The sequence below is a fragment of the Heptranchias perlo genome, chromosome 28 (genome assembly GCF_035084215.1).
Source record: "Heptranchias perlo isolate sHepPer1 chromosome 28, sHepPer1.hap1, whole genome shotgun sequence".
Classification (NCBI taxonomy): Eukaryota; Metazoa; Chordata; class Chondrichthyes; order Hexanchiformes; family Hexanchidae; genus Heptranchias; species Heptranchias perlo.
In genome coordinates, this window is record NC_090352.1 from 10545325 (window position 1) to 10565667 (window position 20343).

Here is a 20343-nt window from a genome sequence, read left to right on the forward strand (position 1 = left end):
ACTTCTTGTGTTCTTTAGATTTGTGGTTGGGATCAGATCAGCCATGATCTTATTGAATGGCGGAGCAGGCTCGAGGGGCCGATTGGCCTACTCCTGCTCCAATTTCTTATGTTCTTATGTTCTTATGTACAGTAGTTTACATTGTACTTTGCCATTGATTACTTGGTAGCTGTAGTGGAGACCTCTGTGATCTAGGGAGAAAACACAGTCGGAGCGCATCTCATGATTGCTCCCATTGATGCTGTTGAGGCATTAGGGTCGAAATCCACCATATGATAATGCACTTGGAGAAAGAATACAGAGAACCATCAGAGAGGTATTCAGAAATCTTGCTGCAGTCCTTACTATGTTTGATTAGATTGGTGGCCTACATGAGAACTTGTGCATCATCAGTGACAGGCAAGTAACAGGTGGTTGGTGCTCATGTTGACACCAGTGCAATGTCATCCCATTCCTTTCCCTAAGTAACAGGTGAGTACAGAATGGGACATTGCTGGACTGGATCGAGGGCCCTGTGGGTCACTCTGGGCCTTTGGGATCCCAGAATTGTGAAGAGAACTCTCAGACAGCAACCTTCAATTAGAGTTTCACTGAAGATCACGAAAAGGGCACAGAAGCAACAGATCATCACACAGACCGTATTCAATGGACAAACTATTAAACAACTAAAATCAGAGCACTTCAGCAACACTTTGTATTTAGTCCTTTTAAGGCACTCATCAGAAAGGTAGCTCGCAACACTCGGTATGCCAAGACAATGTATAAGGAGTCACTTTCTGAATTTGCACAGCTATCAGGGAGCCTCGCCCACTGAGAACGGCTGTCAGAAATTCAGACAAGTTTATTTTAAATGGTCAGAAAATTGTGAGTGGTCCACGCTCAAATTTCTGAAATACGCACTTGATGGGCAAGGCACTTCAGCTACATTTAATCAGGATTAATGCTCACTTTGCTTGGTCAATAAGTTTTGCAAACAGAGGAATTTCCCCCTTCCCCGTGGAGTTATCTCAATCTCTCTTTGTAACTTCGACATATGATCAGTGGAAACTCTGCAGAAACAGTGTAGTCAGCTGTTCAGTAATTTGAGACCCGACATGTGGTAAGTGTTGCAGTGTAAGAGGACCAGGTAACTTTGAACCTATGGCTCCCAAAGCTTTCCACCTCTGGGAGTTTTCCTCATGTCATGCTTGGGTCTGTTGTAGACTGATTGGTAACTATGATTAAGTCAACAACTCCATTATGTGACTATCAAAATGGTAGAAGGCAAACTAGATGGAACTTTATCTTTTTTCATCTAGCAGTTCCTATGTTCATGCTATTTCTCCAAGTTACGGTGGGAGAGCAGGAGAATCCCAGCAGGAGTTCCCATTGATTGTATTTATTATCAACTGTTTTGGGTTGGGATTGATATACACATAGGTCACTGAAAAAACGATTAGTCAGTAAGAGTTTTTAATTCGCTCTTTTTGCTTTTTCCATTTTTCTGTGTTTAAATTTCCGTTGCATGTTTGGACTTGGCACTGCTGCCTGCACTCTGTGACGTGTTTGCAATTCTACAGTTTGATTACTAATACAGGCTGGCTTTTGCCCAGTGCTTGGATTTAGACAATTGATACAAGTGATTGATCACTTGGTTGCCACTCAGTCCTCCCTTAACACAGAGCTGATGGGAGCCCCCAAATGAACCCAGGACAAGAGTGAAGATGGAGTCAGTCTCTCATATGGTTTTTTGTCTGAGGACAGCATTGAGATGAACCCGAGAGACCAACATCCAGCCGCGGTGTCTCTCGAGCAGTGCTGATCCAGTTAGCTGAGAGAGAGGTTTATCTGTTCTGAAATATTCACAGCCCCGGCCAGGGAACTGCCCTGTGTAGTGAAGAGAAGTACACAGACGAATGAGTTCAATTGATGATCAAATGCAAATATTTTTATAATTTCTTTTGAATTAGGTGCGAGAAAGAAAGACTTGCGTTTATATATTGATATCACTTTGAAGTGCAGTGACTGTTCTTATGTAGGCGAAAGTGGCACCCATTTTGTGCATAGCAAGATCCACAGAAAGCAAATGAGTTGAATGCCCAGTTGATGTGTTTTTGGTGGTTCAGGGTGAAGCGGCAATGCATTGTAAGCTTTTGTATTGAACCAGCCTTGCTGCAGAGGCTGTAGATTGTGATCAGAACTGTTTGGTTAAAGAGGGACTGCTGTACACTTTTGATGAAACGTCAGGTTTTTGCACACTATGAGGTTTGTATTTAGTGTTCCATTAGAAAGAGCTGCCTGTGATGTCCGGTATTACTCTCAGTGCAAGTCATGGCCCACCATTACGCAGCGCTATAACTGGTTTACAGTAACCAGCATTTCTATTTGGGAATGACAAGAGATGTGCTTAGTGAGGCTTAAGTTTAATGGGAATGCTATGTCAGAGCTGTATAAACACCCTCAGGAAGACATCTAAAAAAAGACCTAATATCCATACAGCACTGCCAGAGGCCATCAACATCAACAAATCAATCAATTCTTATGCATCAGACTCTTTCCAGGTTGGCAGCGGCCAGTCTGCACACGGCAGTACAATACTGGTAATTTAATGGATGGAAAATCGGGGTGGGGAGAGGATCACACACCAGTGATTTAATGAATGGAAAATCGGAGGGAGGGGGTTGGGGAAAATCAACAGTGATATATCTCACACAACACAAACAGCCCACACAAGCCTTTTAAACATCCTGAACGTACTGTCATGGAAATGCTCTATAAAGGTCAGGATAGATCCCAAGGTGATGACGTATATTTTGAACTTTCTTTCCTGACCTTTTTTTCTCACGGATTCTCAAGTGATATCTAAACATGTTGAGGAACTGGCAAGATAGGCACAAGTTAATTGCAGTCAATTGCTTTTAAATAAATAACCTTTTCTCTGTGTCACCCTGTTCACTTGACAGTGTTCAGTGCCACAGGTCCACAGAGAAATTCTGATAAGTTACATTGAGTTACATCGAAATTACAGCACAGAAACGGGCCATTCGGCCCAACTGGTCTATGCCAGACTTTATGCTCAACAAGAGCCTCCTCCCTCCCTACTTCATCTAACCCTATCAGTATACCCTTCTATTCCTTTCTCCCTCATGTGCTTATCTAGTTTTCCCTTAAATGCATCTATGCCATTCGCCTCAACTACTCCTTGTGGTAGCGTGTTCCACATTCTTACCACTCTTTGGGTAAAGAAGTTTCTCCTGAATTCCCTATTGGATTTATTAGCAGCTATTTTATATTTATGACCTCTAGTTTTGGACTCCCCCACAAGTGGAAACATTTTCTCTACGTCTACCCTATCAAACCCTTTCATTATCTTAAAGATCTCCATCAGGTCACCCCTCAGCTTTCTCTTTTCTAGAGAGAAGAGCCCATCCTGTTCAGCCTTTCCTGATAAGTATATCCTCTCAGTTCTGGCATCATTCTTGTGAATCTTTTTTGCACCTTCTCCAATGCCTCTATATCTTTTCTATAATATGGAGACCAGAACTGTGCACAATACTCAAGGTGTGGTCTAACCAAGGTTCTATGCAAGTTTAACATAACCTCTCTGCTTTTCAATTCTATCCCTCTAGAAATTAACCCTAGTGCTTTATTTGCCTTTTTTATGGCCTTATTAACCTGCATCGCTACTTTTAGTGATTTGTGTATCTGATCCCTTTGCTCCTCTATTCCTTTTAGACTCTTATTATCCAAGCAATATGTGGCCTCCTTATTCTTCCTACCAAAATGCACCACCTCACACTTTTCGATATTGAAATTAATATGCCAATTACACACCCATTCTACAAGTTTATTAATGTCTTCTTGCATTTTGACACATTTTTCCTTTGTATTAACTACACCCCCCAATTTGGTATCATCCGCAAATTTTGAAATTGTACTTCCGATTCCCGAATCCAAATTGTTAATGTCAATTGTGAACAACAGTGGTCCCTGCACTGATCCTTGTGGAACGCCACTTCCAACCTTTTGCCAGTCTGAATACGCACCCTTAACCTCGACTCTCTGTTTTCTGTTTTGTAGCCAACTTGCTATCCATTCTGTATCGGGTCCCCTGACTCCACAGGCCCTTAGTCATGAGTCTACAATGCGGTACCTTATCGAAGGCCTTTTGAAAATCCAAATATATTACATCTACTACATTACCCTTGTCTACTTTCTCTGTTACATCTTCAATGAATTCAATAAGACCTAGAATGATAACCCTGCCTGTCTCCACAGATAATCCCTGACCTGCTGAGCGTTTCCAGCAATTTCTGTTTTTATATCCACAGAGAAATAGCAGTTCAAAAGCATTTTATTTTGCACAATTAATTTTTTTAATTAAAGGAAGAACTTGCATTTATATAACGCCTTATCATGCAACTCAGAACCATATGTGACACACAGGAAGATGGTCATGGTTGGTAGTGGCCAATCATCGCAACCCCAGGACATCACTGCCGAAGCGTCTCAGGACAGTGTTCTCTGCCCAACCAGCTTCAGCTGTTTTCTCAATGACCTTCCCTCCATCATAATGTTCAGGAGTCAGCTGTTCACTGATAATTCCACAGTGTTCAACTCCATTCAGAGCTCCTCTTAATGAGGCTGCTCCTGCCAGCCTACAGCAGGACTTGGACAACATCCAGGCTTTGGCTGACGAGTGACAGGTAGGATTTGTGACATATAACTGCCAGATAATGACCATCTTAAACAAGAGAAAGCTCAGCCGCCTTCTCCTGAGTTTCAACCACTATATTGCTGGCCCCCCTCCCCCACCATCAACATCTTAAGGGTCATCATTGATCAGAAGCTTAATTTTTTTTGATATTCGTTCATGGGATGTGGGCATCGCTGACAAGGCCAGCATTTATTGCCCATCCCTAATTGCCCTTGAGAAGGTGATAGTGAGCTGCCTTCTTGAACCACTGCAGTCCATGTGGTGAAGGTTCTCCCACAGTGCTATTAGGTAGGGAGTTCCAGGATTTTGACCCAGCCACGATGAAGGAATGACGATATATTTCCAAGTCGGGATGGTGTGTGACTTGGAGGGGAACGTGCAGGTGGTGTTGTTCCCATGTACCTGCTGCCCTTGTCCTTCTAGGTGGTAGAGGTCGTGGGTTTGGGAGGTGCTGTTGAAGAAGCCTTGGCGAGTTGCTGCAGTGCATCCTGTGGATGGTACACACTGCAGCCACGGTGCGCCGATGGTGAAGGGATTGAATGTTTAGGGTGGTGGATGGGGTGCCAATCAAGCGGGCTGCTTTGTCCTGGATGGTGTCGAGCTTCTTGAGTGTTGTTGGAGCTGCACTTATCCAGGCAAGTGGGGAGTATTCTATCACACTTCTGACTTGTGCCTCGTAGATGGTGGAAAGGCTTTGGGGAGTCAGGAGGTGAGTCACTTGCTGCAGAATACCCAGCCTCTGACCTGCTCTTGTAGCCACAGTATTTATGTGGCTGGTCCAGTTAGGTTTCTGGTCAATGGTGACCCCCAGGATGTTGATGGTGAGGGAATTCGGTGTTGGTAATGCCGTTGAATGTCAAGAGGAGGTGGTTTAGACTCCCTCTTGTTGGAGATGATCACTGCCTGGCACTTATCTGGCATGAATGTTACTTGCCACTTATCAGCCCAAGCCTGGATGTTGTCCAGATCTTGCTGGATGGCCAGCCATATCAAGACCATGGCCACTAAGAGCAGGGCAAAGGCTGGGTACTCTGTGATGAGCGGCTCACCTACTGACCCCTCAAACAAAATCTCTCCACCATTTACCAGGCTCAAGACAAGAGTATGATGGAACACTCACCACTCGCCTGATAGGCGGCGCCACAACAACATTCAAGAAGCTTGACACCATCCAGAGAAAAGCAGTCCACTTGGTCAGCACTCCTGTCACTGGACTCAATATCTACTCCCTACAGGATGCACTGCAACAGCTCACCAAGGTTGCTTCCTCAGCATCTCCAAGCCCTCTAACCTCTACCACCAGGAAGGACAAGAGCAGCAATATCACGGAAGCACTATCACCTCCAACTTCCCCTGCAAGTCAAGCACCATCCTGACTCAGACATATATCACTCTTCCTTCACCGTCATTGGATCAATATCCTGGTATTCCCTACCTAACACCATCATTAGGGCACTATGAACACAAGGACAGCAGAGATTCAAGAAGAAAGACCAGCACCACCTTCTCAGGGTAACTAGGGATGGGCAATAAATGCAGCTTTGTCAGAATCACTCACATCTCATGAGCAACTAAAAAACTGTATCTGTAACTTTCTAGCTCCAGGTCAGAAAAAGATGGAATGAAATCTGTTTCTCTGTTATAAAATATAAATATATGCTCCCTTATATGAGAGAGTGTGTTGGATACAAGTGTATATTAGACTGTCGAAATGACAAAAACTCTGAATGATGGAAATTAGAAATAAAAACTGTGACTGCTGGAAAGGCTCAGTAGATCAGTCAAGATTTGAAAGGGAAAGATAGGTTCCCAATTCAAGACCTCGAATGTCAGTGTTGTGCTAATCAGTCCAAACATTTCACAGGATCATCTGAAAACCCTCTCTTAGCTATTTTTTTGACTTTAAATTGGTCAACGCCACCACGGTGAAAGGAATTTCAGACTGATTAACACCTGTATTTCAAAGCTCGGGTGTTCTGATGATGGACCCCACACCTGTCCTCTTTTCTCTTTCAGACGCTGGACTATCTGCTGTGCTTCTCGACATTTTCTGAGGTTTATTTCCGATACTGCAACCTGTTCCAGACTGTTCACAACCTTGGCGTCCTATTTGACCCTGAGATGAGCTTCCAATCACATATCCACTCCATCACCAAGACCGCCTACTTCCACCTTCATAACATCGCCCGTCTCCTCCCCTGCCCCTACTCATCTGATGCTGAAACCCTCATCCATGCCTTTGTTACCCCTAGACTGGACTATTCCAATGGTCTCCTGGCCAGCCTCACATCTTCCCCCCTCCATAAACTTGAGCTCATCCAAAACTCTGCTGCTTATATTCTAACTCGCACCAAGTTCTGTTCACCCATCGCTCCTGTGCTCGCTGACCTACATTGGCTCCCCATCCAGCAATGACTCGATTTTAAAATTCTCATCCTTGTTTTCAAATCCCTCCATGACCTTGCCCCTCCCTATCTCTGTAACCTCCTACCAGCCCTACAAACCTCCAAGATCTCTGCTCTCCTCCAATTCTTGCTTCTTGAGCAGCCTCGATTTTAATCAATCCATTATTGGCGGCCGTGCCTTCAGCTGCCTAGGCCCTATGCTCTGGAATTCCATCCTTAAACCTTTCTGCCTCTCCACCTCTCTCTCCTCCTTTAAGATGCTCCTTAAAACCTACCTCTTTGACCAAGCTTTTGGTCACTTGTCCTAATATCTCATGTGGCTCGGTGTCAAATTTTGTCTGATAGCGCTCCTGTGAAGCGCCTTGGGACGGTTTAATATGTTAAAGGTGATATATAAATGCAAGTTGTTGTTGTTCTGTGTGTCGGCCTCTGAGTGAACAAATCCACCTCCTTTCCAGTACCAATCACTGGGTAGATGAAGCCTGACTCTCTGCCCAATCTTTCGGGGGATGTTCAGGTGAGCCCATTTCACACAGGTACGAAGGAGTCCATCTTGTGTTTATGTTAATGTAGCAAACAAAAGCACAGGTTTTAGTGTCCACCATCAATTATCAAAACTGACCACCCTTGAAATCAGACAGTCTGACTCAAAACTGTGGCTACCTCATTGCGACAGGTGATGGTAGTGTTTGGATGTGTTGCTCCAATTCAAGGTCCAAAATACAGTCGTTCAACAAGAAGGCTCAACACCACCTTCTCGAGGGCAACTCGGGATGGGCAATAAATGCTGGCCTTGCTAGCGAAGCCCATTTCCCAAGGATTAACATTTTTTTTTTAAAAAGGCACAGTGGTATACAGTCAGGTGAGTGCGGCCCCTGACAGTCCTCAACATTGACTCTGGACCCCAAGAAGTCTTGTGGCTTCAGGTCAAATAAGGCTAAGGAAAATTCCTGATCACACCAATCGCCCCCCTCAACTGCCAAAAGTTAATAGTGGATCATCTGACTCGGCATTATGCTGAGGTGCTCGCCATCAGCATTATATTAAAAAATAAATTGGCTCCTCTTTTAATGGCCGGTACATTTATTTGATTTTGCTGTCGTAGCTTTATGAAACCAACTATCGTGCTCTAGCCAATGCCCTGTCATTCTCACACTGGGTCTCTGAAGGGGGTTGTATTTGTACTGGCAACTCTTAATCCACACCACTTTCATTCCAGATTTCAGTCCAAGTGTAGGGACGTACCTTTATCCAGCAAACAGACTTCTTTTACGGCAACGGCAACAACAAAGGGATCACGATATTAATGACGGTACCTCTTTAGGGCTCTTACAGGACATGTTAGGTTAGGATTAATGCCATCCAACAGACACTTTAAATGCAGGTTGGTGACACCAAGGCAGATATGCAATTGTATTTCTGAAGTATTTGCACATTTCCAAAGGAAATGCGTTTGTTAATGTGTCATTAGTCCAACCTTTTCATTTCAGATAAAAATGTCAAGAGAATTTGCCGTCAATTTACAAAAGAGGAGCTTAATCTCCTCAGGAGAAAGGAAACATGAGACACAGGTAATTAATGTGGAGTAGCTGTTAATCACACAGTGACCACAGCTAAAGGGCACACCAATCAAACGGGTTTACATCCAGTAATTAGAGGGAACAACTGAATATTTCAGAACTTACATTAATAATTTGCTGCAATGTAAACAGATTGTTGTTTGTGATGATGCATTTGGTGCTGAGGGGCTGAAAGGGAACGATTTACCATAGCATTCTTTTGTTGTCAGATTGATTTGTTTTTGGAACCAGTGTTTATTAATAGTAATTATTTTAAAAGTGCTGTAACATCATGCTGGATCATTCTGTAAGCTTTGGTTTATTTACTCCTCTGGGAAAGGAAAAAGAAAAGGCTTGCATTTATATCGCACCTTTCACGACCTCAAGCTGTCCCAAAGCACTTTACAGCCAATTAGGTACTTTTGAAGTGTAGTTACTGTTGTAATACAGAATCGTAAGAGGCTTGAAATTACTGTTGGTGATATTAGTGGGCGAATGTTTAATGTTGTATGGCGTTCCTCTATTGGTCGTCTGACCATCAGTCAAGTGACATTCCTCAGTCTGCATTTTAGTGGAAATGTCAACCCCATTTAATATAAGTAGCTGGTGCCTTTATTAAAATACCAGTCAGAAGAATTTTATAAAAGAGCCCTAAATTTTCATCCACTAACAGTAATTTCTGGGCTAATTTGTTCCATTAGTATTTGACATCCCAATGCAAAATAGCAAATTGCATCAAAATACTGTAATGAATAATTCCAAAGCCCAGCTCTGCTAACACTAGTTTACCTGGATACCTATTGGCAGTACAAGCTGTACTGAATGGACATATGAGGAGAGGTTACCTGAGGCACTGAGACTGTTGGTTCCTGCACCAGCTCATCTTCAAGATTCGACTCTCATTAAGCTCTGTGTTTTTCAAAGGTTTCAAAAAGAATCAATTAATAACAGAAAATACTGGAAACACACAGCAAATCATTCAGCATGTTTGGAGAGAACAGAAAAATTAATGTTTAAAAACAGAGGGTGCACACCAAGAACATTACCTTGTCTGTTTTCTCCACAGATGCAGTCTGATCTGCTGAATGTTTCCAGCATTTTCTGTTTTATTTCAGATTTCCAGCATTTGCAGCAATTTTGCTTTTTAGTTTCAAATATCTGCATTGGCAACACTGCTCTGATGAACCTGTAACTCCAGCCTCGCCAAGAAAGAACTTAGGAAGGCCAATGGTATGTTAGCCTTTATTGCAAGAGGGTTGGAGTACAGGAGTAAGGAGGTCTTGCTGCAATAATATAGGGCTCTGGTGAGACACACCTAGAATACTGTGTACTCTTTACCTAAGGAAGGATATACTTGCCTTAGAGAGGATGCAACAAAGGTTCACTAGATTGATTCCTGGGATGAGGAAAGATTGAGTAGAATGGGTCTATATTCTCTGGAGTTTAGAGGAATGAGAGGTCACCTCATTGAAACATATAAAATTCTTAGAGGGCTTGACAGGGTAGATGCTGAGAGTCTGTTTCCCTTGGCTGGAAAGTCTAGAACTAGGGGTCATAGTCTCAAGATAAGGGGTCGGCCATTTAGGACGGAGATGAGGAAAAATTTCTTCACTCAGATGATTGTGAATCTTTGGAATTCTCTACCCCAGAGGGCTGTGGATGCTCAGTCGTTGAGTATATTCAAGACCGAGATCACAAGATTTTTGGATGAGGGAATCAAGAGATATGGGGATAGGATGGGAATGTGGAGTTGAGGTAGAAGATGAGCCATGTTCTTATTGAATGGCGGAGCAGGCTTGAGGGGCCGTATGGCCTACTCCTGCACCCATTTCCTATGTTCTTATGTTCTTAAACCAGAAGAGATTAGAAAAAAAAGTCAGAAGAAATAAAATACACTTTATGGCAGAGATGAGAATCCATTCAATGATGTGAAGAAGAGCTGGAAGACGCTGCAAAGTTCAGATACAGCAAAAAAGCAGAAATAGAATGGAGATGGGGAGCAGGGATGTTACAGGGAAGTTTGATGAGCTGCTGTGTTTTTCTGGCTTGCTACAGCTGGACAGTAACTCTCATCTCAACAACAATAACAACAAGAACAACTTGCATTTATATAGTGCCTTTAATGTAGTAAAATGTCCCAAGATGCTTCATAGGAGTGTAATCAAACAAAATTTGACACCAAACCACATAAGAAGATATTAGGACAGGTGACCAAAAGCTTGGTCAGTCTACTTAGGCTCAAATTACAGTTAATTTACCACTTGGGGTCCCAGACAACAGACTATAAATGTCACGACGAAAAACAGCGTTGCTGAAGTCGCAGGGAGCGCGAGTCAGAAAATCAGAGCTACAGTGTTGTTGCCTTATTTCTGACCGGCAGTTCCAGCGAGTGCTGAGAGTGCGGGCTCCTTGATTGCCCCTTATTGGAGCATTTCATCCAATGTGTGGCAGGTTTGTAGAAAAGCCTCTCCTCTGTTCATCAGGCATACCTTTGACCCAATACCAAGTGAATATTCCTCCAGTGACTTCTTCACGTCTTGCGCTGATCAGGTCCTGTTTGTTATGTACAATTGATGAATCTCTAGCTCTTGAATTAAATGGGGAATCTCCTACACTGCCAATTAAGAGATAAACAGAATGGAATTAAATGGTCGAGCCTCCTCCAGAGAAGTTTATAATGTGATCGCCTACTGATGCTGTCACAAATCTGCTGAAACATACACACTTTGCAGTTTTAAGCTGTTGGAATGTTACTCAGATAAAGCAATTACTTTTTCTTGTTTCCATTTATTTTATGAGAATGCTTGTTTAAATAGTGAGTGTTGGAGCTCTCTCTCAATGCCCTCTGGGTAAAAGGAAGAAAAAAAAGAACTTGCATTTATATATCGCCTTTCACGACCTCAGGGCGTCTCAAAGTGCTTCACAGCCAATGAAGCACTTTTTGAAGTGTAGTCACTGCTGTAATGTAGGCAACGTGGCAGCCAATTTGCGCACAGCAAGATCCCACAAACAGCAATGTGATAATAACCAGTTAATCTGTTTCTTAGTGATATTGCTTGAGGGATAAATATTGGCCAGGACACCGGGGAGAACTCCCCTGTTCTTCTTCGAAATAGTGCCATGGGATCTTTTACATTCACCCGAGTGGGCAGACAAAGGCTTAGTTTAACGTCTCATCTGAAAGACAGCACCTCCGACAGTGCAGCACTCCCTCAGTACTGCACTGGAGTGCCAGCCTAGATTTTGTGCTTAAGTCCTGGAGAGGGGCCTGAATCCATAACCTTCTGACTTAGAGGTGAGAGTGCTACCAACAGAACCAAAGCTGACAACATCCAGTGCATTACGAAGCCACACAGACGCTAAGGTCTTGGGATCGATCCCCTGCTCTGTGGTGTGCTAACTGATCTTAGGCAGGGCCACTGTTGACGGAGTACAGCTGAGCTCAGCAACCTTGGCTATGGAGGTAAAAAATCAGCCAGGCTTCCTGTTCCTGATCACCATTGGACAAGATGGGACCGAAAATCTACGATCCTGCTACCTTTCCTGCGAAAATGGCGAATCACGATTTCCTCAGCACTCGACATTTGTGTTCCTCACCCCATCAGATTTCCTGGAGCTAAGTCATTTCAATAAAGTGGGCAGGTGCATGTGCCAGCATCGGCGTGGCCGGGGTGCCCACAGTGGGGGGGTGGAAATGGTGGAGTTGCCCAGCCCCTGAAGAAGATCGGCAGCAGGCGCAGCCTCTTTCCCAGTAAGGCTGCTTTCCTTACAGGAAACCGGTCTTTGCCACTTTGATAAGCCCCGCCTCCACCAGCTTAAAGCACCATTATACCTTCTTCAGACAGGTGTACAGAACGTTGGGAGCAGCAGAGGTAGAAAAGCCAGTGGGTTACGGCATCGTGCCAGTCCCGCTACGCCATTTTCAAAGGATGCGCACGCAAGAAGTGCCCATGCTCTCTGCCCAAGGAAACTCCCAGCACAGGACAAAGGGGATGGAGACCTGGTGTAATTCCAAATTCCATCACTGTTAGATGTAGGCATGAGTTGGAAATAGGTCTATAACATGGTGGCTCCGATTCTCTCAATGCTAACAAGGCTCCTGATGGGGGAATAAAGACAGAAGTGATTGCACCTGAGGAGCTTACACCCAATCGTCGTTGACCCATGAGCTCCATGGTAGAGCTAGACCACCTGTCTCGATACATCTGAAGTGACCTGCTCTCATTGCCGATGCTTTTCAAGTTATGCTGTCTCCTTGAGCACAACCTCTGGACAAGTTCCACCAAAGGGACAGCACTTCCTGTGGCTCTGAGGGTTACCATGGCATTACATTTCTATGCTATCAGCTTTTCTAAGCCAGCAACAAAGACTTTTGTCGGATCAGTCTTCTGGGCACTGGTGCATCATATAAATGAGAGAAGCCTTGATTCCTAGGAGAAATGCTTTCATCAGTTTCCTGTGCAGCAGCCGCGAGGGCACAGCACTGTTACCGGGTGGCAGGTTTCTCAAAGCTGCAGGGCCTCATTGATGGAACAAAAATACCCACTGGGGCCCCAAAGAACAAGCCTAAATATATCTACGGTGCTTGCAGGCTTATGTGAGAAGCAAAAGGAGACTATCTTTAGGACTGGTTAACCCCAGTGCTCCAAATTAAACCCATTTAGCCACAATAAATGCAATTAAGGATCACTTCTGTCAATCAATAGTTCCTTCATGTTGTGAAAGGCTCACCATTTTCTACTGATCAGTCAGATAACCTGTGCATCGCACGTGTGCAGTTGTATCAAAGTACTTTGCCTTTCAATACATGAGTGAGGGATGTTTACCTCGGCTTCGCAGTGCCCGGGTATCATCTGCATTCTTTTTGTATCTTTTTTTATTTAGCCCGTGTCCGCTACATGGAGCTTTTGAAATTATTTTGCGGTTTGGTCAAAGTGCAGCTATTGTTTCTGGCTTGTTTGCCTTCAGCTATCCATTTTCAGTGGTGTGTAATGCAAATTTTGCCAGCAGTTTCTATTGCAAAGGAGGCTGGTTTTTCAGTATTTGAGCCGGTGAGCTGCAGTGTGCAGGTGTTCTATGTTTGTGTTTATCACACTGGTGAAGGCTGCAAAATGTTCAATTTTTAAAAATTCCACATTGCTATGTTACAAAAGGAATTCATTTCCCACACACACTTCTCTACCGTAACTGTATGTATATGATTGAGATCCAGGTAAATTTTCAAACACTCTTTTAGATGGGGGGTGGGAGGTAAACAAGAATGTTCTGTATTTTTTCTCAATCCCCGGATCACATGCATCTTGTGGTCAAGAGAGAAGTCTTGTGATGGTATTGGTTGAGGGATAAATGTTGGCTTGGACACCAGGAGAACTTTCCTGCTCTTCCAATAGTGCCATGAGATCTTTTATATCCATCTGAAAGGGCAAGTGGGGCCTTGGTTTAATGGCTCAGATGAGAGATGGCACCTCCAACAGTGTAGCACTCCCTCAGTACTGCACTGAAGTGTCAGCTTGGATTATGTGCTTAAGTCTTGGAGTGGGGTATGAACCCATGACCTTCTGCCACAGAAGCGAGATTGCTACCATTGAACCACAGCCCCACTGGACTTGTAGGACTTATCTCATCTTAGTCTTTTCAGGCTGTGCTTCTCAGATATCTTTCTCTCTTGTTCTATGCCCATTGCCTGGGTTACGGATAGCTCCTGTTGGTGCAACTCCCATGTTCCCTGATCTACATGGCTGCCCTATCTTTGCTCCTCCTCAACTACCAACACCCACCACCACCCGTACTGCTGTACTTAGAAGAAAAATAACTTCCTTTTGTACTTGTGGGGCTGCTCAGTTCCCTTTCCAAATGCTGCTGACTTCATCTGCATCTCTAATACTAAGTTCGTATAGTGAAAAACGAACACACAATACAGGGGAACCTTCAATTGGCTTTTCACAAGCCTTTACCAAGTTATGCAAAATTTACACCAGCAACTTATGCAACTGTTCACTATAGTTGTTTACATAGGTTGGAATTTCAGAACTGGACAGTTGGGGTTCAATAGGATACGTCCATGAAACTGTTCATCATTGACATTCGCTGTATTTGCACAATATACCACGCCAATAGAAGAATTTCACCTCCTCAGTCTCTCATTTTTGTGTCTGATTTTAACTCATTAGGGGTAATTTTGACTTTGTGCGATTGTGTAAGATGGGTGATAGTGAATCAGCAGCATGTTTAACATCTCCCCCCACTGACTTCAATGAAAATAAAAATCGAGTTGATGTAAAACAGGCTGCTGATTCACTGTGACCCTTTACACTATCGCACAAAGTCAAAATTACCCCCATTAAGTTTCCATTCACAGAGCTATGATAGGTTCTTGCAGATCCCCATCCTCTTCCATTCTGACAGAATTACTCTGGGGGAGAGGGGTAGAATTGGTCTGGTTTGGGTAGCATTCAGAAAGAACCTGCTTACCATTTCATTACACGTAAACCTATATTCCCCGATCGGCATTTTTTTAACATTGCCACCTTCGGTGTGAAATTATGTTGATTGGAAAACCTAAGCTATAGTGACATAGTTGTCCAGCCCTCACCCTAGTATATCAGGTAAGTCTTTCCCTCTTTTGTAGGTTAGCTTGAGTTGATCAAATATTCACTGCAATAGCCATTATTGTGTAACATTGGCTGGAAGATTTCATCCCCCAAATTGACACCAGTGGTTTAAAGTACCATTTCTAGCTCCATTTCCTTGCCCATAAAGAGGTGGGGAAACCTTTGACACTTGAACAAAATTTTCAGCATCCCTTCTCTATCTGGGTACAATGTACTTATGCTCTCAAGGATTTGATGCACTAGATATGAGTAAATCATTTTGCAGTGACTCCTCTAGCCCTGATTATGAAGCATCGACTGGTTGTGATGCTTAGCTGTGCTTCAGTGTTTTTCAATCAACAGTTTTCTTATCTTGCCCATAGCATCTTCATAGCTCCCTCCCTACCTACAATGCCACTCAGTGACTTACTGCAGTACATGTCTCAGCAGGAATGTCAAATCTGTAATGAAAATTCCAACTGTGTAGCCATACTCCAGCATCTTTCTAAATCCTTTACTGTTCTTTAGTGTCACTGAGTGTTGCAGTGGGCTGCGTGCTGGACTGATCTGGCTTTGCTCCATGTTGGGAGAGAACATGGCCTAAGTATTTCTTTTGATATTGATTTTGCTGTTTTTTGAATTAATCCTCAGCTTCACCCGTCTCAGTCTGTCAACTCTGCACTGGTGGTTTTCTCCACATGAGCCATCTCGTTTAATCTCACTCTCTTGCCCCCTTCTCGTACTATTCCACTTTCCTCTTTTTAAATCATTTATCTCGTTCCTCTTTAAAAGATTTTGTACACTCTGCTTCAACAATGATTTTTGGCAAAGAATTCCACATTGTAACCAACCTTTTGTGTCAATAGTTTTTATTGTAACCTCCCTTTAATTCCTTTGTGATTATCTTAAATATCTGCCCTCTTGTTGTCGTCTTGTCAACCTTGTCAGTGGAAACGATCTATCGCTATTCATCTTATAAACCTTCATAATCTTGAAGACTTCTATCAGTGACCTAAACCTAGTGAAAAAAGCCCTAATTTCTCAAGTCTGATTTCATTACCGTAATCCATCCATCCCAGGTAACATCACAATGAATCTATGCTGCACCTTTCTATTGCTTTTATATCCTTCTTAAAATGGGCTGCTCAAAACAATACACAATATTCCAACTGCAGCATAAGGTCTTGTTATTTCTTTGTTTTTGTATTCTATGCCTTTAGATACAAAACCAAGGATTCTGTTTGCCTTTTTATGACTTTATTTACATTTAATGACCTGTGTATCTGCACACCAAGGTTCGCTGCTCCTCTAATCTCTATTTAAAATCTTACCATTTGAGGCACATTTAATTTCCTTATTCTTATTTATTCTTGCTTCAGGTCTTAATTATCTTCTTTCTCACCTTCATTGAGAAGATCACCGCTTTCTCTTCTTTTGTCCTGGGACTCCCGATCTGATTACGCTTTAGCTGACCCTTACCCCTTCCCCTCCATATCAGTTTAAATGAATCCTAATTACAATGGGCCAGAATTTGCTGTAGCAGAGCATCTAACGGCTAACGGCATCTAACATTAGTTAGACTTGCCCCTAGCACCCTTCAGCTCAAAAAACTTTGCCCACAAAGTTCCTGAAAGTGCAAAGTGATAATGGCACAGTGCAGGGCATCTGGGACCTGAGCGAACAGGGCAACCAACAGGGTGTCTCCTCAATCAATGAGATTTAGGGATTGGGAAATAAACACAGCAAGGACTGAGAAGGAGGGTGAATTAAAGGGGATCAATTCAAAGTCAAATCAGGTACAGTAAGAGAAATAAATAGAGGAAAAGAAAGATTGGATTAAGAGAGAGAAGGAAAAGACAGAAAGGAAGAATAAGAAAAAAAAAATTAAATTTAAAACTTGACATTTTTAAAATCTCTCCGAAAAATTCAAAACCTGAAGGATTGAGACTCCACATTTGTAATAGTTAATTTTCGGTGCCAGAGAGGTTGATTGGCAGTCTTTATAACACTTACCACATTGTTAAAAGGATGCTTACACTGGTAATGTAGAGACTTAACTTTCTGTGGTGAGTTTAATGGGCAATTAATGGGCAAATATAGCAAGTTCATAAAAAAACGGGGATACTACGGGCGAGATGCCATTTTCGTGAAGCTAATGGCGGAGTGGCGCAACTCGGACGGCGACTTTTGGATATTGGCATTTAACCACACATCTGCTCCTCGCCTGAAGTTGCTGTCCATTTACCCATAAATAACGGCGCGCACCATTAGCCTTGCTGTTATTTTGACAGCAAATTCTGGCCCTATATTTCTATTTGAGCAACAAATTCGCTGTTCTCTAGTTACATGCCTGCCGCCCATCCTGTATATATTTTCCCACTTATGTACAAGTTCGTTTCTTCCAGCACATACCATGTAACCAAGCACTCATTGCAGTTTATTATCCTGCTCATTCTTGCCATGCTCCAGACGCCATTGGGAGCAGCCCAGATCACCACTTTGAAGCCCATTGTTTCAAACCTAAGCAACATCTACTTATATCTTTCTTTCTGTCTATCTTTTGTTGGAACAACATAGATTATGAGGCAATATGACAGAGGTATTTAAAATTACGAAAGGATGGGACTGGGTCAACAGTTTCTCGTAGTTGAGGGGTCAAGAACAAGGGGCTCGAGATACAAGATTAAATGTAAGAGATTTAGAATAAAAGGCAGGAGAAACTCATTCACATGGAATTCACTTTCAAAGTTAGTAGTTGAGACAGAAACTATGTCAATGATCAAGATTTGATTGGACAGGTGGATGAAGAAAAAGGGGTTGAAGAAATATGGGGACAGGTTGGTATATATATATATATACCTGAAAAGAAGGTATCATTGTGTTATTTATTAAAAGTAATAGAAGCTGGTATTAATGTTATATTTTAGCCATTACCTCTATGTGTTACCATTGTCACAAGTGTTACTAAGACATGGTCAGCAGGAAGTCACTCTTTAGATATACTTTTAATAGATAACACGATGATGCCTGCTTTTCAGTCCTCCTATCAGTGGTGGCACTTTGGATGTGAATTGCCTATGTCCACCCACCATTTTGATCTGTTAAAATAAACATCACTCGCTATTACCTCCAACTAACTGTGAGTATTGCCACAGGAGATTCATGAGTATATATTAAAAGTCTTGCATATGGCACAAACTTTCTGTGTCACACTTACTTGCTGTAAGACTTTTCTTGTCACACTTTGCCCCATCACACACTTCCAAATCACCACGAGCAACGCTACTTCATTTAAAATGTCTCCTTCAATGCTTTCCATGCAGTATACAGGAGGGACAATTGGAGCATCCTGTGCCATTTTCACCTGCCAACCGATACTGATACTAACAGTATTTCACGTGTAGCAAGGTTACAAACCTTGTACTTTCTTTTCTTTGTCTTTCTATTTGTTGATTATCAGGCAGGTCCAGTAAAAAAAAACACCCAATCTATCTTCATAACCCAGCTGTAGTTTTAATGGGACCCAATGAGATCTTGGTCTCCATTCTGAAAGCTGTTGGCAGGTGTTGAAATTGTGTCTACTGTGCAACTTTGTAAAGGATTCAACAGCAATTTATAACAGAATAGATCACCAGCAGATGTGGGCGGAAGGCCCTTCTGAACTGCCTCGTCCTCTAACTCATCCTGTCCCATTTCTCATAATTGCAGTTGAATAATTTGTGTCTAAATGTTCCAATGGACCAGTTGGACTGTTTAGTTCTTCTGTTGTAGTGAACAATGTGACAAACTCAGAAATGACGCTTTAAAGAAATACATTTGTATTATTTACTTAATTTACCTAAGTCTGATTTTTGTTCCAACACATTATTTTTGAGGAGATGGGAATCTGCAATGTTATATGTAGTTTAAATGTATCAGTGCATGTATGGGATGAATAATTAAACGTAATGAATATTTGCTTCACTTTGCCTCTCTAAATAATAAATTACCTACATTAATGTGTAATCGTTTACAAGTCATGGACACAGAGACACTGCTGTTACTTAATCACGCATGGTATGTCGCTTTTTAAATCACAGCCAGAATCGAATCATAACTAGGGGAGCAGCTATGTTCATAGATCCGCATGGTCGGGACTGACATGAGATGACTACAATATTGAACGATTTATAGGCATGCACACTTTAAATCATTCTGTTTGAGTTCGAGCTGCCCAGGAAATGACTTGCAATGCACCATTAAAGCAGCACACACATCAGGCAATATCTGATCCATCCGTTGCTCATCGCTATATTCTTTTAATGTACAAAGTTGCATCAAATTCTTATTGCAGATGAATGAGCAGGAAGTGGTCAAGCTGTGCTTGTTTTGTACTGTTGTGTATTTGCACAAACTAATCGCGAAGTAATACTATAAATAAGGAAAGTAAATGTGATATATGGGACACTGTGGGGGTTAAATTGGTTAAACCCCGAAACCCGCGCTCGGTGTTTCCGTCGCAGGTAGCACGAGGCACTCGTTCTGCCTGAACACTCACCTTAACCAAGCGTTAAAAACCTGCGTTGACACAAGGATTCAAGGACATTCACACTTTCCACCAGCATGGGTGAGCCTGAATCTTTTGTAGGTAGGCTGCACCTCTCAAAGGTAGCCGGTACCTGTTATTTGCTGAAAATAAGATACGGGTCCGCACGGAGTCTGAATGGAGATCAGACATCACAGGCGTAAAACACAGATGCAGCTCCCGTCCCTATGTTTACAAACTGTTGAGTTATTTTAAAACATTGAATAAAGGTTGTGTACCACATCCTCCAATCTGCACGCCAGACCTCACCAATCTGTCGGTCCGAGTTGGTACCAGGCCTGTGAGAGTGCATGCACCAAGGTTCTCTGCTGATCCACTAGAGGCCGTGGTACAAGAGGTGGACAGAAGTAGGAAACTCCTATATCTGCAGGGAGCGGGGGGAGGGGGGGAAGAGGCCCTCCAGACATATACCCAAAAGGCAGTGGGAGGCAGCAGTGGACGAAGTCAATGCGAGGCGCACGGCATCATGAACATGGATGCGGTGCAGGAAGAAGTTCAATGCTTTGAC